This window comes from Oncorhynchus gorbuscha, linkage group LG07, assembly GCF_021184085.1.
Source record: "Oncorhynchus gorbuscha isolate QuinsamMale2020 ecotype Even-year linkage group LG07, OgorEven_v1.0, whole genome shotgun sequence".
NCBI classification, from domain to species: Eukaryota; Metazoa; Chordata; class Actinopteri; order Salmoniformes; family Salmonidae; genus Oncorhynchus; species Oncorhynchus gorbuscha.
In genome coordinates this window covers 88,525,897-88,550,841 of record NC_060179.1, presented here as the reverse complement: position 1 = coordinate 88,550,841, position 24,945 = coordinate 88,525,897, and the positions used below count along the sequence as shown (strand labels likewise).

General features: G+C 47.6%; 1 pseudogene; it reads right to left on the bottom strand.

Annotated features, from left to right (window-relative positions):
* Window positions 1-704: 704 nt before the first annotated feature.
* The window catches only part of LOC124040459, a 112,176-nt pseudogene continuing 87,935 nt past the window's right edge, over window positions 705-24,945 (bottom strand).

The following is a 24,945-nucleotide window of genomic DNA, read 5'->3' as shown; positions in this document are numbered from 1 at the left end:
GAGTCCTACAGTAGAGTCCTAGCGCCGGGGTAGAGTCCTACAGTAGAGTCCTAGCGCCGGGGTAGAGTCCTAGCTAGTCCTAGCGCCGGGGTAGAGTCCTACAGTAGAGTCCTAGCGCCGGGGTAGAGTCCTACAGTAGAGTCCTAGCGCCGGGGTAGAGTCCTACAGTAGAGTCCTAGCGCCGGGGTAGAGTCCTAGCTAGTCCTAGCGCCGGGGTAGAGTCCTACAGTAGAGTCCTAGCGCCGGGGTAGAGTCCTACAGTAGAGTCCTAGCGCCGGGGTAGAGTCCTACAGTAGAGTCCTAGCGCCGGGGTAGAGTCCTAGCTAGTCCTAGCGCCGGGGTAGAGTCCTACAGTAGAGTCCTAGCGCCGGGGTAGAGTCCTACAGTAGAGTCCTAGCGCCGGGGTAGAGTCCGACAGTAGAGTCATAGCTAGTCCTAGCGCCAGACTAGAGTCCTATAGTAGAGTCCTATAGTAGAGTCCTAGCGCCGGAGTAGAGTCCTATAGTAGAGTCCTACAGTAGAGTCCTATAGTAGAGTCCTAGCGCCGGAGTAGAGTCCTATAGTAGAGTCCTAGCTAGTCCTAGCGCCGGAGTAGAGTCCTACAGTAGAGTCCTACAGAGTCCTAGTAGAGTCCTAGCGCCGGGGTAGAGTCCTACAGTAGAGTCCTAGCGCCAGGGTAGAGTCCTACAGTAGAGTCCTACAGTAGAGTCCTACAGTAGAGTCCTAGCGCCAGGGTAGAGTCCTACAGTAGAGTCCTACAGTAGAGTCCTAGCGCCAGGGTAGAATCCTACAGTAGAGTCCTAGCGCCAGGGTAGAGTCCTACAGTAGAGTCCTAGCGCCAGGGTAGAGTCCTACAGTAGAGTCCTAGCGCCAGGGTAGAGTCCTACAGTAGAGTCCTAGCGCCAGGGTAGAGTCCTACAGTAGAGTCCTAGCGCCAGGGTAGAGTCCTACAGTAGAGTCCTAGCGCCGGAGTAGAGTCCTACAGTAGAGTCCTAGCGCCAGGGTAGAGTCCTACAGTAGAGTCCTAGCGCCAGGGTAGAGTCCTACAGTAGAGTCCTAGCGCCAGGATAGAGTCCTACAGTAGAGTCCTAGCGCCGGAGTAGAGTCCTACAGTAGAGTCCTAGCGCCAGGGTAGAGTCCTACAGTAGAGTCCTAGCGCCAGGGTAGAGTCCTACAGTAGAGTCCTAGCGCCAGGGTAGAGTCCTACAGTAGAGTCCTAGCGCCGGAGTAGAGTCCTACAGTAGAGTCCTACAGTAGAGTCCTAGCGCCAGGGTAGAGTCCTACAGTAGAGTCCTAGCGCCAGGGTAGAGTCCTACAGTAGAGTCCTAGCGCCGGGGTAGAGTCCTACAGTAGAGTCCTAGCGCCGGGGTAGAGTCCTACAGTAGAGTCCTAGCGCCGGGGTAGAGTCCTACAGTAGAGTCCTAGCGCCGGGGTAGAGTCCTACAGTAGAGTCCTAGCGCCGGGGTAGAGTCCTACAGTAGAGTCCTAGCGCCAGGGTAGAGTCCTACAGTAGAGTCCTAGCGCCAGGGTAGAGTCCTACAGTAGAGTCCTAGCGCCAGGGTAGAGTCCTACAGTAGAGTCCTAGCGCCAGGGTAGAGTCCTACAGTAGAGTCCTAGCGCCAGGGTAGAGTCCTACAGTAGAGTCCTAGCGCCAGGGTAGAGTCCTACAGTAGAGTCCTAGCGCCGGAGTAGAGTCCTACAGTAGAGTCCTAGCGCCAGGGTAGAGTCCTACAGTAGAGTCCTAGCGCCAGGGTAGAGTCCTACAGTAGAGTCCTAGCGCCAGGGTAGAGTCCTACAGTAGAGTCCTAGCGCCAGGGTAGAGTCCTACAGTAGAGTCCTAGCGCCAGGGTAGAGTCCTACAGTAGAGTCCTAGCGCCAGGGTAGAGTCCTACAGTAGAGTCCTAGCGCCAGGGTAGAGTCCTACAGTAGAGTCCTAGCGCCAGGGTAGAGTCCTACAGTAGAGTCCTAGCGCCAGGGTAGAGTCCTACAGTAGAGTCCTAGCGCCAGGGTAGAGTCCTACAGTAGAGTCCTAGCGCCAGGGTAGAGTCCTACAGTAGAGTCCTAGCGCCAGGGTAGAGTCCTACAGTAGAGTCCTAGCGCCAGGGTAGAGTCCTACAGTAGAGTCCTAGCGCCAGGGTAGAGTCCTACAGTAGAGTCCTAGCGCCAGGGTAGAGTCCTACAGTAGAGTCCTAGCGCCAGGGTAGAGTCCTACAGTAGAGTCCTAGTGCCGGAGTAGAGTCCTAGCAAGAGGATCCTAGAGAAGCAGTTGTTGATAGAGGTCTTTAGTAAGTAGTCTTCCTTTGTTAGTTAATGTAGACAGTAGTCCACCGCTCTCTCTCTCTCATCTTTGCATGTTGGTGTTAGTGTAGCCTCTCTGGGGGGGGGGGGGGATATGCTGGAGAACTGTGGTCCATGGCCTAAGCTGAAGAGGAGTGAAAGGCATGAGAAAGCTATTTGTGTTGCTTTGTTCGTTAGTGTAGACAGAGAAATAGTCCCTCTCTCTTGACTCAAGGTGTTTAAGGTTTAGTGGTCTCTCTTCATGTCTTATAGAGCCGTCTGTCAGTCCGTTTCAGCTCCGTAGCTTCATTCACTAGACCAGCGCATCCATCACGTCAGTCACATTACACCTTAGTCTCTTCTTCTCTCTCCCCGTCCTCGGTCTCCGGCATCCCCTCACGTCAGTGCCGCACCTCGTTAGCGAGAAGACTGTCCTCACCACTCTGGAAGGACAAAAGGGAGAGCAGAATACCGCACTGTCCATTAACTTGCAGAGAACTGCTCGAGGACAGAGGAGTTAGAAGCTGCAGGACTCAAGAGTACAACGGCAGGCAATGCTACTGCATCTATACTACGATCGCCCTCTGGCTCACACCGCATCAGATCTTTCCAGTTAGAGCTGGGATTCAAACCAGCAACCCTCCAGTTGCTGGCCCGCTTCTTAAAACCACTAGGCTACCTGGAAGTCGGCCTCATTGAGGCTGTTCCCCACTTGGATGATCTCCTCGTCCTGCGAACCCTCGCTGACCCCGCTGCCAGCCGAACCCAGCTCGTCTAAGCTGGGATCCTGGAGCACCGAGGCAATGTACATCTGCTGTTGATGAGAAAGAAGAGAGGAGACGACATGAGGGAGGAGTAGAGAGGAGAGAGGGACGACATGAGGGAGGAATAGAGAGGAGAGAGGGGACGACATGAGGGAGGAGTAGAGAGGAGAGAGGGGACGACATGAGGGAGAAGTAGAGAGGAGAGAGGGACAACATGAGGGAGGAGTAGAGAGGAGAGAGGGGACAACATGAGGGAGGAGTAGAGAGGGACGACATGAGGGAGGAATAGAGAGGAGAGAGGGGACGACATGAGGGAGGAGTAGAGAGGAGAGAGGGGACGACATGAGGGAGAAGTAGAGAGGAGAGAGGGACAACATGAGGGAGGAGTAGAGAGGAGAGAGGGGACGACATGAGGGAGAAGTAGAGAGGAGAGAGGGACAACATGAGGGAGGAGTAGAGAGGAGAGAGGGGACGACATGAGGGAGAAGTAGAGAGGAGAGAGGGGACGACATGAGGGAGGAGTAGAGAGGAGAGAGGGGACGACATGAGGGAGGAGTAGAGGAGAGAGGGGATGACATGAGGGAGAAGTAGAGAGGGGACGACAATAAGTGGAATAGATAGGGGACGACATGATGGAGGAATAGAGAGGAGAGAGGGGACGACATGAGGGAGGAATAGAGAGGAGAGAGGGGACGACATGAGGGAGGAGTAGAGAGGAGAGAGGGACGACATGAGGGAGGAGTAGAGAGGAGAGAGGGGACGACATGAGGGAGGAGTAGAGAGGAGAGAGGGGATGACATGAGGGAGGAGTAGAGAGGAGAGAGGGACAACATGAGGGAGGAGTAGAGAGGAGACGACATGAGGGAGGAGTAGAGAGGAGAGAGGAGACGACATGAGGGAGGAGTAGAGAGGAGAGAGGGGACGACATGAGGGAGGAGTAGAGAGGAGAGAGGGGACGACATGAGGGAGGAGTATTGAGGAGAGAGGGGACGACATGAGGGAGGAGTAGAGAGGAGAGAGGGGACGACATGAGGGAGGAGTAGAGAGGAGAGAGGGGACGACATGAGGGAGGAGTAGAGGAGAGAGGGGACGACATGAGGGAGGAGTAGAGAGGAGACGACATGAGGGAGGAGTAGAGAGGAGACGACATGAGGGAGGAGTAGAGAGGGGACGACATGAGGGAGGAGTAGAGAGGAGACGACATGAGGGAGGAGTAGAGAGGAGAGAGGGGACGACATGAGGGAGGAGTAGAGAGGAGAGGGGACGACATGAGGGAGGAGTAGAGAGGAGAGAGGGGACGACATGAGGGAGTAGAGGAGAGAGGGGACGACATGAGGGAGGAGTAGAGAGGAGACGACAATAAGTGGAATAGATAGGGGACGACATGAGGGAGGAATAGAGAGGAGAGAGGGGACGACATGAGGGAGGAATAGAGAGGAGAGAGGGGACGACATGAGGGAGGAATAGAGAGGAGAGAGGGGACGACATGAGGGAGTAGAGGAGAGAGGGGACGACATGAGGGAGGAGTAGAGAGGAGACGACAATAAGTGGAATAGATAGGGGACGACATGAGGGAGGAATAGAGAGGAGAGAGGGGACAACATGAGGGAGGAGTAGAGAGGAGAGAGGGGACGACATGAGGGAGGAGTAGAGAGGAGACGACATGAGGGAGGAGTAGAGAGGAGAGAGGGGACGACATGACGGAGGAGTAGAGAGGAGAGAGGGGACGACATGAGGGAGGAATAGAGAGGGGACAACATGAGGGAGGAGTAGAGAGGGACGACATGAGGGAGGAGTAGAGAGGGGGAGGGGAAGAATGGAGAAGGAGACAGGTCATTGTGTGATCTGGAAATAGATTAAAGTGAAGCGTTTCTCTTTCATTTCTGCTTTGGCCACAAATACGAGTATAGATGAGCCAACAGCATTATTTGGGTATGAGTGGACAGCTACTTTAACATTCATACTGGGTGTGCTAGTGTGGATGTTGTAACCAAGTGGGGGAGTAAATGGCAGCATGGAGGCTGGCTGAGTAAATGGTAGCATGGAGGCTGGCTGAGTAAATGGTAGCATGGAGGCTGGCTGAGTAAATGGCAGCATGGAGGCTGGCTGAGTAAATGGTAGCATGGAGGCTGGCTGAGTAAAGGGTAGCATGGAGGCTGGCTGAGTAAATGGCAGCATGGAGGCTGGCTGAGTAGATGGTAGGAGACTGGCTGAGTAAATGGTAGCATGGAGACTGGCTGAGTAAATGGTAGGAGACTGGCTGAGTAAATGGTAGGAGGCTGGCTGAGTAAATGGCAGCATGGAGGCTGGCTGAGTAAATGGTAGCATGGAGGCTGGCTGAGTAGATGGTAGCATGGAGGCTGGCTGAGTAGATGGTAGCATGGAGGCTGGCTGAGTAGATGGTAGCATGGAGGCTGGCTGAGTAAATGGTAGCATGGAGGCTGGCTGAGTAAATGGTAGGAGACTGGCTGAGTAAATGGTAGGAGGCTGGCTGAGTAAATGGTAGCATGGAGGCTGGCTGAGTAAATGGTAGCATGGAGGCTGGCTGAGTAAATGGTAGCATGGAGGCTGGCTGAGTAAATGGTAGCATGGAGGCTGGCTGAGTAAATGGTAGCATGGAGACTGGCTGAGTAGATGGTAGCATGGAGGCTGGCTGAGTAAATGGTAGCATGGAGGCTGGCTGAGTAAATGGTAGCATGGAGGCTCGCTGAGTAGATGGTAGCATGGAGGCTGGCTGAGTAAATGGTAGCATGGAGGCTGGCTGAGTAAATGGTAGCATGGAGGCTGGCTGAGTAAATGGTAGCATGGAGGCTGGCTGAGTAGATGGTAGCATGGAGACAGGCTGAGTAGATGGTAGCATGGTGACTGGCTGAGTAGATGGTAGCATGGAGGCTGGCTGAGTAAATGGTAGCATGGAGGCTGGCTGAGTAAATGGTAGCATGGAGGCTGGCTGAGTAGATGGTAGCATGGAGGCTGGCTGAGTAAATGGTAGCATGGAGGCTGGCTGAGTAAATGGTAGCATGGAGGCTGGCTGAGTAAATGGTAGCATGGAGGCTGGCTGAGTAAATGGTAGCATGGAGGCTGGCTGAGTAAATGGTAGCATGGAGGCTGGCTGAGTAGATGGTAGCATGGAGGCTGGCTGAGTAAATGGTAGGAGACTGGCTGAGTAGATGGTAGCATGGAGGCTGGCTGAGTAAATGGTAGGAGACTGGCTGAGTAGATGGTAGCATGGAGACTGGCTGAGTAGATGGTAGCATGGAGACTGGCTGAGTAGATGGTAGCATGGAGGCTGGCTGAGTAAATGGTAGGAGACTGGCTGAGTAGATGGTAGCATGGAGGCTGGCTGAGTAAATGGTAGGAGACTGGCTGAGTAAATGGTAGCATGGAGGCTGGCTGAGTAGATGGTAGCATGGAGGCTGGCTGAGTAGATGGTAGCATGGAGGCTGGCTGAGTAGATGGTAGCATGGAGGCTGGCTGAGTAGATGGTAGCATGGAGGCTGGCTGAGTAGATGGTAGCATGGAGGCTGGCTGAGTAAATGGTAGGAGACTGGCTGAGTAGATGGTAGCATGGAGGCTGGCTGAGTAAATGGTAGGAGACTGGCTGAGTAAATGGTAGCATGGAGGCTGGCTGAGTAGATGGTAGCATGGAGGCTGGCTGAGTAAATGGTAGCATGGAGGCTGGCTGAGTAAATGGTAGCATGGAGGCTGGCTGAGTAGATGGTAGCATGGAGGCTGGCTGAGTAGATGGTAGCATGGAGGCTGGCTGAGTAAATGGTAGGAGACTGGCTGAGTAGATGGTAGCATGGAGGCTGGCTGAGTAAATGGTAGGAGACTGGCTGAGTAAATGGTAGCATGGAGGCTGGCTGAGTAGATGGTAGCATGGAGGCTGGCTGAGTAAATGGTAGCATGGAGGCTGGCTGAGTAAATGGTAGCATGGAGGCTGGCTGAGTAGATGGTAGCATGGAGGCTGGCTGAGTAGATGGTAGCATGGAGGCTGGCTGAGTAGATGGTAGCATGGAGGCTGGCTGAGTAAATGGTAGGAGACTGGCTGAGTAGATGGTAGCATGGAGGCTGGCTGAGTAAATGGTAGCATGGAGGCTGGCTGAGTAAATGGTAGGAGACTGGCTGAGTAGATGGTAGCATGGAGGCTGGCTGAGTAAATGGTAGGAGACTGACTGAGTAGATGGTAGCATGGAGGCTGGCTGAGTAAATGGTAGCATGGAGGCTGGCTGAGTAAATGGTAGGAGACTGGCTGAGTAGATGGTAGCATGGAGGCTGGCTGAGTAAATGGTAGGAGACTGGCTGAGTAGATGGTAGCATGGAGGCTGGCTGAGTAAATGGTAGCATGGAGGCTGGCTGAGTAGATGGTAGCATGGAGACTGGCTGAGTAAATGGTAGCATGGAGGCTGGCTGAGTAGATGGTAGCATGGAGGCTGGCTGAGTAAATGGTAGCATGGAGGCTGGCTGAGTAAATGGTAGCATGGAGGCTGGCTGAGTAAATGGTAGCATGGAGGCTGGCTGAGTAAATGGTAGGAGACTGGCTGAGTAAATGGTAGCATGGAGGCTGGCTGAGTAGATGGTAGCATGGAGGCTGGCTGAGTAAATGGTAGCATGGAGGCTGGCTGAGTAGATGGTAGCATGGAGGCTGGCTGAGTAAATGGTAGCATGGAGGCTGGCTGAGTAAATGGTAGTTTCTGCTGACTTATTGGAGGGAGACGTAGTAAAGGCTATGTAAAGGTGTCAGCATTCTTCAGTTCAGGTTAACTAAACACTCGCATACTCCCTTAAAAGACCTTGGCTTGAAAAACGAGAAAAAAAGCAGCAATACTAATGTTTGTCCATTTTGAGACGCCGTAGCCAGTATACACTTCCTCAAAATAGTCCGAAATACTAATGTAAGATAACTGTCATTCATTTAAAAGTTGTTGCCAAAGAGAGTCACGGAATTTTACACCTAACTAAGATGTTTGGTGCAGTATTTTACACCTAACTAAGATGTTTGGTGCAGTATTTTACAATGAAAAAAATGTGCATGAAAACGAGTCGTCACTCGTTGAATGACTACAAGTATCCCAACTGTTGACCAATCACCGACGAAGGGACACAGACTTAGAAACTTCAGTTTGCCGCCAGAAAAATAAATGTTGTGTCCAAAAAAGAATAAGAACGTCACAAAACGTGGTGATGATATAGGAACGGTTCCGTGGTACTTACTGCTGACTTATTGGAGGGAGAGGTTCGTGCTGGATGCCCGTTCTCCACCCCATCCACATTCTCCACGTCAATCTGGGGGGGCAAAGAGATGGGTGAAAATATCCTCATAATAATAATAATAATTACAATATAATATATAATTCCACTGTAGAACATTCACAGTGATGACTTTTATACTATATCACCCTCAAACTCAACTCTGGACCTCGAAGCCAGTTCCACTTCCATTCCCCTCTAACCAGGGACTGGTTTAGACCTGGGACACCAGGTGGGTGATTCCCCTCTAACCAGGGACTGGTTTAGACCTGGGACACCAGGTGGGTGATTCCCCTCTAACCAGGGACTGGTTTAGACCTGGGACACCAGGTGGGTGATTCCCCTCTAATCAGGGCCTGATTTAGACCAGGGACACCAGGTGGGTTCAATTAATTATCAGGTTAATTAACAGAAAACCAATGGGCTCCGGACTTAGCTGTGTAAGAGTTGAATACTTCTGATCATCCTAAGAGTGTTCCACGTGAGATGTACTACTGCTCTAAGATTATAACCATGTAGACGTGTTTATAAATGGTAGAAACGGGGTGGTTCGAGCCCTGAATGCTGATTGGCTGACCGCCGTGGTACGTCAGACCAGTATACCACGGGTATGACAAAACACTCATTTTTACTCCACTCATTTTACGTTGGTATCCAGTTTATAACAGCAATAAGGCACCTCGGGGGTTTGTGGTACATGGCCGATGTACTCCGCGTTGCGTCGTGCCTAAGAACAGCCCTTAGCCGTGGTATATTGGCCATATACCACACCAACTCGGGCCTTATTGCTTAAACGTGTCTCATATTGCAGGATCGATATGACACAAGATAGTCAATGATTTTCCTGGTTAAATAAAGACAGAATTAAATTAAATCCACTGAACACTTCAACATTTCTCTGGTGGGTGTGTTTGTTTTTTTACCTTGTAGTTGTGAGCGCTGAGATATTTGAAGTGTCCAAAGCAGACATGAGACAAGCAGACGATGATGGTGATGATCAGGACGCTGAAGGTAAACATAGAGGTAGGGGCTGAGAAACCTGAGAAAATGAGAGAAGAGAAAGAGAGAGACAGGAGAGGAGAGAGAGACAGGAGACGAGAGAGAGACAGGAGACGAGAGAGAGACAGGAGAGAGAGAGAGAGACAGGAGAGGAGAGAGAGACAGGAGAGAGACGAGAGAGAGACAGGAGAGGAGAGAGAGAGAGACAGGAGAGAGAGAGACAGGAGAGGAGAGAGAGAGACAGGAGAAGAGAGAGAGACAGGAGAGGAGAGAGAGAGACAGGAGAGGAGAGAGAGAGACAGGAGAGGAGAGAGAGACAGGAGAGGAGAGAGAGAGAGAGAGAGAGAGAGGAGAGAGGAGAGAGAGAGAGAGAGACAGAGGAGAGAGAGAGAGAGACAGGAGAGAGAGAGAGAGAGACAGGAGAGGAGAGAGAGACAGGAGAGGAGAGAGAGACAGGAGAGGAGAGAGCAAAAGAACATAATTAGGCCGATACCCACTAATGATCAAAATCCAGAAAATAACATTTAAATTCCACAACCACAAAAAAGGAAGCGATTCCCAAAACATCACCTACAGAGAGATGAACCCGGAAAAGAGTCCCCTAAGCAAGCTGGTCCTGGGGCTCTGTTCACAAACACACCCCACAGAGCCTCAGGACAGCAACACAATTAGACCCAACGAATTCATGAGAAAACAAAAAGATAATTACTTGATACATTGGAAAGAATTAACTAAAAAACAGAGCAAACTAGAATGCTATTTTGGCCCTAAACAGAGAATACACAGTGAGCATAGCCTTGGTATTGAGAAAGGCCGCCGTAGGCAGACATGGCTCTCAAGAGAAGACAGGCTATGTGCTCACTGCCCACAAAATGAGGTGGAAACTGAGCTGCACTTCCTAACCTCCTGCCAAATATATGACCATATTAGAGACACATATTTCCCTCAGATTACACAGACACACAAAAGAATTTGAAAACAAACCCCATTTTGATAAACTCCCATATCTACTGGGTGAAATTCCACAGTGTGACATCACAGCAGCAAGATTTGTGACCTGTTGTCACAAGAAAAGGGCAACCAGTGAAGAACAAACACCATTGTAAATACAACCCATATTTATGTGATTTATTTTCCTTTGTGTACTTTAACTATTTGCACATCGTATATACATAACATGACATTAGAAATGTACAATGAGTGAATATATATATGATATTTGTAATGTCTTTATTGTTTAGTAACTTCTGTGAGTGAATATATATATATATAATATATTTGTAGTGTCTTTATTGTTCTGTATGTGTAATGTTTACTGTTACATTTGATTGTTTATTTCACTTCTATTTATTATCCTTTTCATTTGCTTTGGCAAATTAAATTAAATTCATGTTAACATATGTTTCCCATGCCGATAAAGTCCTTAAATTGAGAGCGAGCGAAGGGTAGACACAGGAAAACCTGGCTCCCTGTAGAGGAAAGGCTGTGCAAACACTGTACAACAGCAGAACCTGAGACGGAGCTGCATTTACTGACAAAATGTCAAAAATATAAAACAATTAAGAGTGTAAATTCCCCAAATCTGAAGCCCTTATTCAAGGTTAAACGCATTCGTAAAGTATTCAGACCCCTTGACTTCCTACTTTTTGTTACACTCAAAAGAAAACACATGTCCCTCTTCAATCTACACAAAATAAAAAGTTAAAACTGTTTTTACATGTTTATTTATTACAAATAAAAACTGGTAATATCATATTTTACTTACTTATATTTATATATATATTATTATTATTACATTTACTGAAGTATTCAGACCCTTTACTCAGTACTTTGTTGAAGCACCTTTGACAGTGATTAAAGACTTGAGTCTTCTTGGGTATGACACTACATTCTTGGCACACCTGTATTTGGGGAGTTTCTCCCATTCTTCTCTGCAGATTGTCTCAAGCTCTGTCAGGTTGGATGGGGAGCGTTGCTGCACAGCTATTTTCAGGTCTCTCCAGAGATGTTCAATCGGGTTCAAGTCCGGTCTCTGGCTGGGCCACTCAAGGACATTCAGAGATTTGTCCTGAAGCCACTCCTGCGTTGTCTTGGCTGAGTGCTCTAGGGTCGTTGTCCTGTGTTACGTTCCCCAGTTTGTGTTGTAGTTTGTGCATTTGCATGTGTTTGTATTTGCATGTGTTTATTTCAGGAAATGGCTTCCTGAAATCCCTCAAGCAGCTGATTGGTCGACTCCATGGCTAATTGGAGAGCTGAACCGCCCCCTCGTCAAAACGCAGCAGTTTCCAATTACCCATTCAATCTGAAACTATATAAAAGCCAGTGTTCTGTTCAGGACAGATTTGCTAGAGATTTTCTGGGAGTTCATTGCAGAGAGTTGGTATGTTCTGTGAGTTGGTATGTTCTGTGAGTTGGTATGTTCTGTGAGTTGGTATGTTCTGTGAGTTGGTATGTTCTGTGAGTTGGTATGTTCTGTGAGTTTGTTGCTCAGATAGAGCTTATTTGATGTCTGTGAGAGCTGGTATGTTCTTATTTGATGTCCTTTGTTTCTTTGTTTGTGAAATTGTTTAATATTCTGTTTCATTTGTTCCCAGGGGGGAAGGCACCTAGGGAGTGCTTAGGCAAGAGGCCCGCGGGCATACATATACCCGTAGTATATTCACTGTCTAGGCACACTAGGTAAGACCTGGGCGGACACCCCCTGTATTTTGGTTAGGGCACCAGGTGGTGCTAAATTAGGTAAGTAGTGGGTAGGCAGGTAAGATAGGAGAGGGGGGGGGGGCTTTGAGATTTACTTTCTTTGCTTTGGTTCCGTCCTGCCCCTTTTCCCCATATTACCGTGTGAAGAAATAAAGTCCTTGTAAACGGTATCACATTCTGCCTGTTGTCATTCTTACTTGCACCTACAGTCCAGACCCTTTTCACTTCACGGAGAGTTTAGTTGTAGCAGGGTGTGGCGTTCCCTCTTCATAGAGGCGTGCGTAACATCCTGTTAGAAGGTGAACCTTCACCCCAGTCTGAGGTCCTGAGCGCTCTGGAGCAGGTTTTCATCAAGATTCTTTGATCCATTCATCTTTCCCCTCGATCCTGACTAGTCTCCCAGTCCCTGCCTCTGAAAAACATCCCCACAGCATGATACTGCCACCACCATGCATCCTCGTAGGGATGGTGCCAGGTTTCCTCCAGACACTTGGAATTTAGGTCAAAGAAATCAATCTTGGTTTCATCAGACCAGAGAATCCTGTTTTTCATGGTCTGAGTCTTCGGTGCTTTTTTGGCAAACTCCAAGCGGGCTGTCATGTGCCTGTTGCTGAGGAGTGGCTTACGTCTGGCCACTCTACCATAAAGGCCTGATTGGTGGAGTGCTGCAGAAGGACAACCATCTCCACAGAGGAACTCTGGAGCTCTGTCTGAGTGACCATCAGGTTCTTGGTCACCTCCCTGACCAAGGCCCTTCTCCCCTGATTGGTCAGTTTGGCCGGGCGGTCAGTTCTAGGAAGAGTCTTGGTGGTTCCAAACTTCTTCCACTTAAGAATGATGGAGGTCACTGTGTTCTTGGGGACCTTCAATGTTGCAGAAATGTCTTGGTACCCTTCCTCAGATCTGTGACTCGACACAATCCAGTCACTGAGCTCTATGGACAATTCCTTCGACCTCACGGCCTGTTTTTTTCTCTTGACATGTACTGTCAACTACACACATTTGCAAAAATGTCTTGTCATTATGGGGTATTGTGTGTAGACTGATGAAAACAAAATAAGTAATTTAATCCATTTTAGAATAAGGCTGTAAAGTAACAACATGTGGAAAAGGGGAAAGGGTTTGAATACGTTCTGAATGCCCTGTATGCTTGAAAATATGCAGAGTGGTACTCAGTAATGTGTTGTATTGGAGAGTGGTACTCAGTAATGTGTTGTAGAGTGGTACTCAGTAATGTGTTGTATTGGAGAGTGGTACTCAGTAATGTGTTGTATTGGAGAGTGGTACTCAGTAATGTGTTGGAGAGTGGTACTCAGTAATGTGTTGTATTGGAGAGTGGTACTCAGTAATGTGTTGGAGAGTGGTACTCAGTAATGTGTTGTATTGGAGAGTGGTACTCAGTAATGTGTTGTATTGGAGAGTGGTACTCAGTAATGTGTTGTATTGGAGAGTGGTATTCAGTAATGTGTTGTATTGGAGAGTGGTACTCAGTAATGTGTTGTATTGGAGAGTGGTACTCAGTAATGTGTTGTATTGGAGAGTGGTACTCAGTAATGTGTTGTATTGAAGAGTGGTACTCAAAAATGTGTTGTATTGGATAGTGGTACTCAGTAATGTGTTGTATTGGAGAGTGGTACTCAGTAATGTGTTGTATTGGAGAGTGGTACTCAGTAATGTGTTGTATTGGAGAGTGGTACTCAGTAATGTGTTGTATTGGAGAGTGGTACTCAGTAATGTGTTGTATTGGAGAGTGGTACTCAGTAATGTGTTGTATTGGAGAGTGGTACTCAATAATGTGTTGTATTGGTGAGTGGTACTCAGTAATGTGTTGTATTGGTGAGTGGTACTCAGTAATGTGTTGTATTGGATTTGCCTCAAACAGAAAAGTCTGTATGGTTAGGCTCTAATTTTGATTAAATAATTCACGGACACTAGAGAACCTTAACCAAGTTGAATTCTTCTTGTCGATACAGCTGAAGACACTCAGTAATGTGTTGTGGAGAGTTACCAGTAATGTGGTATTCAGTGGTACTCCCACCTGGTATTCATACCAGTAACCTGGTATTCATACCCCACCTGGTATTCAGTAATAACCCAAACCTCTGTATGGTTAGGCCCCACCTGGTAATTCATAGAGAACCCCATTCCTGGTATTCATACCCCACCTGGTATTCATAACCCACCTGGTATTCATAACCCACCTGGTATTCATAACCCACCTGGTATTCATAACCCACCTGGTATTCATAACCCACCTGGTATTCATAACCCACCTGGTATTCATACCCCACTTTGGGTGGGGTCTCCCCCGTAGCTCTAAACATCGCATCATTCTTGCTAAGGAGGGAACTCAGTGATATGGGCCTTCAATGGTTTATCCCCTTATCGGTAATGTCATGTGTTTTCCTTATCAGTCCTGTCATGTGTCCTTATCAGTCCTGTCATGTGTCCTTATCAGTCCTGTCATGTGTCCTTATCAGTCCTGTCATGTGTCCTTATCAGTCCCGTCATGTGTCCTTATCAGTCCCGTCATGTGTCCTTAACAGTCCCGTCATGTGTCCTTAACAGTCCCGTCATGTGTCCTTAACAGTCCTGTCATGTGTCCTTAACAGTCCTGTCATGTGTCCTTAACAGTCCTGTCATGTGTCCTTAACAGTCCTGTCATGTGTCCTTAACAGTCCTGTCATGTGTCCTTAACAGTCCTGTCATGTGTCCTTAACAGTCCTGTCATGTGTCCTTAACAGTCCTGTCATGTGTCCTTAACAGTCCTGTCATGTGTCCTTAACAGTCCTGTCATGTGTCCTTAACAGTCCTGTCATGTGTCCTTAACAGTCCTGTCATGTGTCCTTATCAGTCCTGTCATGTGTTGTTGCACTTCCCAAGCTTCATTATGTCTCTTTTGTAACTAAAGTTCCTACTTCTGAGTATAACAATGTTCCAAGTTTAACTTTCTGAAGCCCTGTATTTGAAACTGTTATGGCCCAGAACGGCCACTAGGTGGCGACCTCTTACCTGTGCGGAGAGTGGAGAAGAACAGGAGCCAGAAGAGACAGAGGATAGGTGCTGCCACCACCTGGTTGACGGCCCCAGAGTGGATCTTCTTGTCCAGCTTGGAGGGAAGGTAGGCATAGTACATGTTGTAGCGATCTGCCAAGTGCTTCAACAGCATGTACATCAGACCTGGAGAGAGGAGAGGGAGGGGGAGCGGAGAGAGAGGGGGGAGAGGAGAGGGAGGAGAGAGGAGAGAGAGGAGAGGGAGGGGAGAGGGAGAGAGGAGAGGGAGGGGGAGAGGAGAGGGAGGGAGGGGAGAGAGAGGGAGGGAGGGGGGAGAGGAGAGGAGGGGGAGGGAGAGAGAGGAGAGGGAGGGGAGAGAGGAGAGGAGGGGGAGAGGAGAGGGAGGAGAGGGGGGGGAGAGGAGAGGGAGGGAGGAGAGGAGAGGGGGGGAGGGAGGAGGGAGAGGAGGGGGAGGGAGAGGGGAGAGAGAGAGGGAGGGAGGGGGGGAGGAGAGGAGGAGAGGGGAGGGGGAGAGAGAGAGAGGAGAGGGAAGGGGGAGAGGAGAGGGAGGGGGAGAGGAGAGGGAAGGGGGAGGAGAGGGAGGGAAGGGGGAGGAGAGGGAGGGAGGGAGGGGGGAGTGGAGGGAGGGAGGGGAGAGTGGAGGGAGGGAGAGGAGGGGGAGAGTAGAGGGAGGGAGGGGGAGGGGGGGGGAGAGTAGAGGGAGGGAGGGGGGAGGGAGAGAGAGGAGAGGGAGGGGGAGAGGGAGAGGAGAGGGAAGGGGGAGAGGAGAGGGAAGGGGGAGGGAGAGGGAAGGGGGAGGAGAGGGAGGGGGGGGAGGGAGAGGGAGGGGGAGAGTGGAGGGAGGGAGGGGGAGAGTAGAGGGGGGAGAGGAGGGAGGGGGGGAGAGTAGAGGGGGAGAGTAGAGGGAGGGAGGGGGAGAGTAGATGGGGGAGAGTAGAGGGAGGGAGGGGGAGAGGAGAGGGAGGGGGGAGGGAGAGGGAGGGAGGGGGAGAGGAGAGGGAGGGGAGAGGGAGGGAGGGAGGGGGGAGGAGAGGGAGGGAGGGAGGGGGGAGAGGAGAGGGAGGGAGGGGGGGGGAGGGAGGAGAGGGAGGGGGGAGGAGAGGGAGGGGAGCGGAGAGGGAGGGGGAGCGGAGAGAAAGAGGGGGGGTGATATATAGTCAGGTGATAAATAACCTACTAGTCAGGTGATAAATAACCTACTAGTCAGGTGATATATAACCTACTAGTCAGGTGATATATAACCTACTAGTCAGGTGATAAATAACCTACTAGTCAGGTGATATATAACCTACTAGTCAGGTGATATATAACCTACTAGTCAGGTGATATATAACCTACTAGTCAGGTGATATAACCTACTAGTCAGGTGATATAACCTACTAGTCAGGTGATAAATAACCTGCTAGTCAGGTGATAAATAACCTGCTAGTCAATATAAATAACCTACTAGTCAATATAAATAACCTACTCTGCAGTCTCTCCTTCACTGCAGCCGAGGTGAGTAAGACATTTAAACGTGTTAACCCTCGCAAGGCTGCAGGCCCAGACGGCATCCCCAGCCGCGCCCTCCGAGCATGCGCAGACCAGCTGGCCGGTGTGTTTACGGACATATTCAATCAATCCCTATACCAGTCTGCTGTTCCCACATGCTTCAAGAGGGCCACCATTGTTCCTGTTCCCAAGAAAGCTAAGGTAACTGAGCTAAACGACTACCGCCCCGTAGCACTCACTTCCGTCATCATGAAGTGCTTTGAGTGACTAGTCAAGGACCATATCACCTCCACCCTACCTGACACACTAGACCCACTCCAATTTGCTTACCGCCCAAATAGGTCCACAGACGATGCAATCTCAACCACACTGCACACTGCCCTAACCCACCTGGACAAGAGGAATACCTATGTGAGAATGCTGTTCATCGACTACAGCTCGGCATTCAACACCATAGTACCCTCCAAGCTCGTCATCAAGCTCGAGACCCTGGGTCTCGACCCCGCCCTGTGCAACTGGGTACTGGACTTCCTGACGGGCCGCCCCAGGTGGTGAGGGTAGGCAACAACATCTCCTCCCCGCTGATCCTCAACACGGGGGCCCCACAAGGGTGCGTTCTGAGCCCTCTCCTGTACTCCCTGTTCACCCACGACTGCGTGGCCACGCACGCCTCCAACTCAATCATCAAGTTTGCGGACGACACAACAGTGGTAGGCTTGATTACCAACAACGACGAGACGGCCTACAGGGAGGAGGTGAGGGCCCTCGGAGTGTGGTGTCAGGAAAATAACCTCACACTCAACGTCAACAAAACTAAGGAGATGATTGTGGACTTCAGGAAACAGCAGAGGGAACACCCCCTATCCACATCGATGGAACAGTAGTGGAGAGGGTAGCTAGTTTTAAGTTCCTCGGCATACACATCACAGACAAACTGAATTGGTCCACTCACACTGACAGCGTCGTGAAGAAGGCGCAGCAGCGCCTATTCAACCTCAGGAGGCTGAAAAATTTGGCTTGTCACCAAAAGCACTCACAAACTTCTACAGATGCACAATCGAGAGCATCCTGGCGGGCTGTATCACCGCCTGGTACGGCAACTGCTCCGCCCTCAACCGTAAGGCTCTCCAGAGGGTAGTGAGGACTACACAACGCATCACCGGGGGCAAACTACCTGCCCTCCAGGACACCTACACCACCCGTTGTTACAGGAAGGCCATAAAGATCATCAAGGACATCAACCACCGAACCACTGCCTGTTCACCCCGCTATCATCCAGAAGGCGAGGTCAGTACAGGTGCATCAAAGCTGGGACCGAGAGACTGAAAAACAGCTTCTATCTCAAGGCCATCAGACTGTTAAATAGCCACCACTAACATTGAGTGGCTGCTGCCAACACACTGTCATTGACACTGACCCAACTCCAGCCATTTTAATAATGGGAATTGATGGAAATGATGTAAAATATATATATATATATATATCACTAGCCACTTTAAACAATGCTACCTTATATAATGTTACTTACCCTACATTATTCATCTCATATGCATATGTATATACTGTACTCTACAACATCGACTGCATCCTTATGTAACACATGTATCACTAGCCACTTTAACTATGCCACTTTGTTTACTTTGTCTACACACTCATCTCATATGTATATACTGTACTCGATACCATCTACTGTATGCTGCTCTGTACCATCACTCATTCATATATCCTTATGTACATGTTCCTTATCCCCTTACACTGTGTATAAGACAGTAGTTTTGGAATTGTTAGTTAGATTACTTGTTGGTTATCACTGCATTGTCGGAACTAGAAGCACAAGCATTTCGCTACACTCGCATTAACATCTGCTAACCATGTGTATGTGACAAATAAAATTTGATTTGATTTGATTTACTAGTCAGGTGATAAATAACCTACTGGTCAGGTGATATATAACCTGCTAGTCAGGTGATAAATAACCTGCTAGTCAGGTGATAAATAACCTGCTAGTCAGGTGATAAATAACCTACTAGTCAGGTGATAAATAACCTACTAGTCAGGTGATATATAACCTGCTAGTCAGGTGATATATAACCTGCTAGTCAGGTGATATATAACCTGCTAGTCAGGTGATATATAACCTGCTAGTCAGTGTGCTAGTCAATATAAATAACCTACTAACCTGCTAGTCAGGTGATAAATAACCTACTAGTCAGGTGATAAATAACCTACTAGTCAGGTGATATATAACCTACTAGTCAGGTGATATATAACCTGCTAGTCAGGTGATATATAACCTGCTAGTCAGGTGATATATAACCTGCTAGTCAGGTGATATATAACCTGCTAGTCAGGTGATATATAACCTGCTAGTCAGGTGATATATAACCTGCTAGTCAGGTGATATATAACCTGCTAGTCAGGTGATAAATAACCTACTAGTCAGGTGATAAATAACCTGCTAGTCAGGTGATATATAACCTACTAGTCAATATAAATAACCTGCTAGTCAGGTGATAAATAACCTGCTAGTCAGGTGATAAATAACCTGCTAGTCAGGTGATAAATAACCTACTAGTCAGGTGATAAATAACCTACTAGTCAGGTGATAAATAACCTACTAGTCAGGTGATATATAACCTACTAGTCAGGTGATATATAACCTACTAGTCAGGTGATATATAACCTACTAGTCAGGTGATAAATAACCTACTAGGCAGGTGATATATAACCTGCTAGTCAGGTGATATATAACCTGCTAGTCAGGTGATAAATAACCTGCTAGTCAATATAAATAACCTACTAGTCAATATAAATAACCTACTAGTCAGGTGATAAATAACCTACTGGTCAGGTGATATATAACCTACTGGTCAGGTGATATATAACCTACTAGGCAGGTGATAAATAACCTACTAGTCAGGTGATATATAACCTGCTAGTCAGGTGATATATAACCTGCTAGTCAGGTGATATATAACCTGCTAGTCAGGTGATATATAACCTGCTAGTCAGGTGATATATAACCTACCACAGCCAGGTAATGGCAAGAAATATTCCCGGGACACACACATATTTTAGCTACCAAAGCTTTGGGAAAGCCAGCCCAGTGCATAAAGCCACCCAGTGGGTACACTACGTCGGTTTCAATGTGGATAATTGGGTTTGATTTGGTTGATACATTGGTGAATGAGATTACAACCTATGATCAAACATTCAAAAAGACAGCCAAAAGTTGGTCGATATCCCAATGTGTTCCCACTAATGTTTACTATGTATTCCAACGGAAAATCAATGTCTGATTTGTGGTTTAGTTGTCACCCACCCATACGTAGAATGTATGCACACATGACTAAGTCGCTTTGGATAAAAGCGTCTGCTAAATGGCATATATTATTATTATTATTTTATCACTGCGCTTTGAACCGTTTAAAAAAAAGCATAACCAAATTGAAATGTGATTGTCAGATATTTATACAACGAAACCTAACGTGTTATCACTGTGCTTCATCTCATAGCACAACCCAATGACCTGGATTGCAACTGAGATTTAATTATAGCGCAAAGTGAAGATCAAGATTCTGCACAGATGATTAAATCAATGGTGAAGATCCCCACAGACAAGAGACCGTTGAACACGTACGCTCTCTGTGATGTCATAAGAGAACATAGAATGTTGAGGTGACAATAACAACACAAGGTTGAATGTCACATTAGTTTGTAAGAGAGCCTTAACGTTTAGGCTCTCTGCTGTGTTACAAAATTTATATTGAATAGTGTTTGATTGACAACGCAACCAGTCATCAACATTTAAAGGAGATCCCATCTACTGATTGGCTGGTTCCATCTGTGCTACTGAGTCTGCCTTGAATTCCAGTCTGTCTACAAATGAATGATTGCTATGTTGGATCCACTTCTGCCATTTCAAGTTAAAGGACAGGACTCAATTCAATCAAACTTTAAATCCAGTTTGAATCCATTTTGATTTGATTGAGTCATATTCTTTATGTATGGTGTATTTTAGATCAATCCTGGGTCCAATTTTTAACAACAGCTGTTTATGACTCCCTAAACTCATATATAGGCCTAAATAGCATTATTGATGATATAATTGATAAAGTATGGGTATATTTAATGTGCTCTCTTGAACCTACCCTTTGGAATAACGTTGATAGCAACAGTGAATCTGTTAAGTGGAGATTCCTCAACATATCTCAACATAGCACATTGGTAACAGCTTAGAGTTTTGTTCTTCTTATAGTGGATATTACGGTGAAGATCTGATATTGTTTCAAAGGTACAAATTCAACATATTTTATACAAGGTTTGTCTATGTTGAAAATGGATTACCATGATGACTTAACCCCCGTGGTTGAAATGTCATCTTCAAATCAATAGTTGATGACTTTGTGCAAATCCATTATATTTTCTTCCACGTTGATTTAAACCCCTCTGTGCCCAGTGTGCAGTTAGTAACCGTGGATCTCAGCTCACCGAAGGGGACGATGATTGGACAGGTGATGCTGTATGTCATGACCACAGTGAAGACGCACATCATCCAGGCATAGGCCGCCCCGAACTGGAACTCATAGGCCTGGTGCTGCAGAGCATAGAAATAGAGTTATAGAACTGGAACTCATACGCCTGGTGCTGCAGAGCATAGAAATAGAGTTATAGAACTGGAACTGATACGTCTGGTGCTGCAGAGCATAGAAATAGAGTTATAGAACTGGAACTCATACGCCTGGTGCTACAGAGCATAGAAATAGAGTTATAGAACTGGAACTCATACGCCTGGTGCTACAGAGCATAGAAATAGAGTTATAGAACTGGAACTCATACGCCTGGTGATACAGAGCATAGAAATAGAGTTATAGAACTGGAACTCACATTAACAGGAGGATATTATTATATGTCCTAAGGGAAGCTTAAGTTCAACAAAAGCATAGCTTGTCTGGGTTGGGGTTCATTCCATTTCAACACAGTCAATTCAGGAAGTAAATTGAAATTTCCTCATTGCTCTGCTCATTGAAATGTCCGTTTTCTTCCTGAATTGACTGGTTTTAAATGTATTTGACCCTGACCCAGTAGCACAGTGTTTCCCAACCCTGGTTCTCCAGGAGACCCAACAGTACAACCCGGAGGACCAGGGTTGGGGAACACTGCAGTAACATATAACCAGAGAGGAAGAGGCGAAGTGAAAGAATTGACTCCGCCCCCAAAATCTGTCCACATGAAAATACAGCGTTAACCAGTGGAAGTGGGGATTTTATGTGTGGAGGTCATTGAGTGTCGTATTTGGTCAACATAAAATGTAATTGCTAATTTGCAACGTGAGGCTTATTTGATCGAATAGAAGTTGTGTGATGTTTAGGTTGTTACGAATGTACTGATTTAAGTGGACGAATGTGGCATTCTGGCAACTTTGACAAAAAATATTTTGTGTTTTATGCCGGACATTTATTCCCATTATTAGAGCGGTCAGTCGACTATCTTGTCAGTCCATTGATAATCTTTGATATAACTACATAACAAGTGATGTAGTTTATGAGATTGAATAACTGAGGTCTTCCTGACCACCAGGTGGCGCTCCTCTACTCACCCTCTTGACGTTGCGTCTCTCGGCAGCAGAGCGAGCCAGACACAGCCGGGTCATATACATGAGCAGACCAGGGATCCTCAGCAGATCCATGGCGTTACCAATGAACGCCGACGCGATGACATAGTTCACAAAGAACGCCCCGTTGTCAGGCAGAAACACACACCTGGGGTGGGTGGGGAGACAGGAAATGACATCGCAACAATAACATACCTTTTTTCACACTACAGTGCCAACCAGAACCACACTACGTTGGATTCGTTCTGTTCTCATTGCAGCATGGTTTCTGAAGCGACGTGGGACACGTAACCAGGCCCGGCCCACTACGGGTCGGGACAACAGTGTGAAAGGGGATATGACAGACTTACTCCCTCCTAAATGACAATACTAAACCCAAATCAAACAGCCAGTTCCATAAGGACACAATATGATGAGAAAACATGGAAGCTGTTCTGATTGGTCCAGAGGAGATCATTGTTACCTGACAAGGTAGGGCTAAGATAAGAACCACTACGTTAGACTATGAGGTGGGGTATAGACAGGATATTACATCACAACAACAATATTACTCACTGAATCTCAGACCCTATTCACTCTGGATCTGAGAAGATTGAATAGGTGTGGTAACTCATTCTAACCCTGCTGGCCCGGTGTGGTAACTCATTCTAACCCTGCTGGCCAGGTGTGGTAACTCATTCTAACCCTGCTGGCCCGGTGTGGTAATTCATTCTAACCCTGCTGGCCAGGTGTGGTAACTCATTCTATCTCTGCTGGCCCGGTGTGGTAACTCATTCTATCTCTGCTGGCCCGGTGTGGTAACTCATTCTATCTCTGCTGGCCCGGTGTGGTAACTCATTCTACCCCTGCTGGCCAGGTGTGGTAACTCATTCTAACCCTGCTGGCCAGGTGTAGTAATTCATTCTAATCCTACTGGAAACCAGCAGCATTCCGGACCTCGTGGGGTAAGATTAAAATACCCTGGCTAGACCGCTAGGGGTTCAGCCCTTCCTAAAGACAACACTAAACTAACAGATTAAAATACCCCTGGCTAGGCCGCTAGGGGTTCAGCCCTTCCTAAAGACAACACTAAACTAACAGATTAAAATACCCCTGGCTAGACCGCTAGGGGTTCAGCCCTTCCTAAAGACGATACTAAACTAACAGATTAAAATACCCCTGGCTAGACCGCTAGGGGTTCAGCCCTTCCTAAAAGACGATACTAAACAGATTAAAATACCCCTGGCTCGGCTGCTAGGGGCTCTGCCCTTCTTAAAAGAAGACACTAAACTAACAGATTAAAATACCCCTGGCTCGGCTGCTAGGGGCTCTGCCCTTCTTAAAAGAAGACACTAAACTAACAGATTAAAATACCCCTGGCTCGGCTGCTAGGGGCTCTGCCCTTCTTAAAAGAAGACACTAAACTAACAGATTAAAATACCCCTGGCTCGACCGCTGGGGGCTCTGCCCTTCTTAAAAGAAGACACTAAACTAACAGATTAAAATACCCCTGGCTCGGCTGCTAGGGGCTCTGCCCTTCTTAAAAGAAGACACTAAACTAACAGATTAAAATACCCCTGGCTCGGCTGCTAGGGGCTCTGCCCTTCTTAAAAGAAGACACTAAACTAACAGATTAAAATACCCCTGGCTCGGCTGCTAGGGGTTCAGCCCTTCCTAAAGACAACACTAAACTAACAGATTAAAATACCCCTGGCTCGGCTGCTAGGGGTTCAGCCCTTCCTAAAGACAACACTAAACTAACAGATTAAAATACCCCTGGCTCGGCTGCTAGGGGTTCAGCCCTTCCTAAAGACAACACTAAACTAACAGATTAAAATACCCCTGGCTCGGCTGCTAGGGGTTCAGCCCTTCCTAAAAGACGATACTAAACAGATTAAAATACCCCTGGCTAGACCGCTAGGGATTCAGCCCTTCCTAAAAGACGATACTAAACAGATTAAAATACCCCTGGCTAGACCGCTAGGGGTTCAGCCCTTCCTAAAAGACGATACTAAACAGATTAAAATACCCCTGGCTAGACCGCTAGGGATTCAGCCCTTCCTAAAGACGACACTAAACTAACAGATTAAAATACCACTGGCTCGGCTGCTAGGGGCTCTGCCCTTCTTAAAAGACGATACTAAACAGATTAAAATACCCCTGGCTAGACCGCTAGGGGCTCTGCCCTTCTTAAAGAAGACACTAAACTAACAGATTAAAATACCCCTGGCTAGACCGCTAGGGGCTCTGCCCTTCCTAAAGAAGACACTAAACTAACAGATTAAAATACCCCTGGCTAGACCGCTAGGGATTCAGCCCTTCCTAAAGACGACACTAAACTAACAGCTAGTTCCATAAGGGACACATCAGAGAATATGAAGGCTGTTCTGACTGTATGTAAATTGAAAGACAAGCAGCACTAAGATATGACTGACAACTTTTACATTATGAGCCAGAAACAAGGCCAGCGGGGACCACGGCGCACAAGGTTCTATGGTTGAGAGCAACCAGACGTACCATAAAGATTGAGTTACTGCTGCTGATGAGTATTGTAAGGACGTACCCATGTAATGTTCAACAACAATTACATAAGGTTTAGAAAATATCATTCTGAGGCTGATAGGCAAGTCTCATTCATCCAAAGTAATGTCTTGTGACTGACAGTGTGGTCAAATCCATCAACTGTATTTTTATTAAAGCCCTTTAAAAAAATGTTTTATATACATCAGACGATGTCACAATGTGCTTATACAGACATCCGGCCTAAAACGCCAAACAGCAAGCAATGCAGATGTAGAGGGTACGGTGGCTAGGGAAAACAAAAACTCTCTAGACGCCAGGAACCTAGGAAGACAT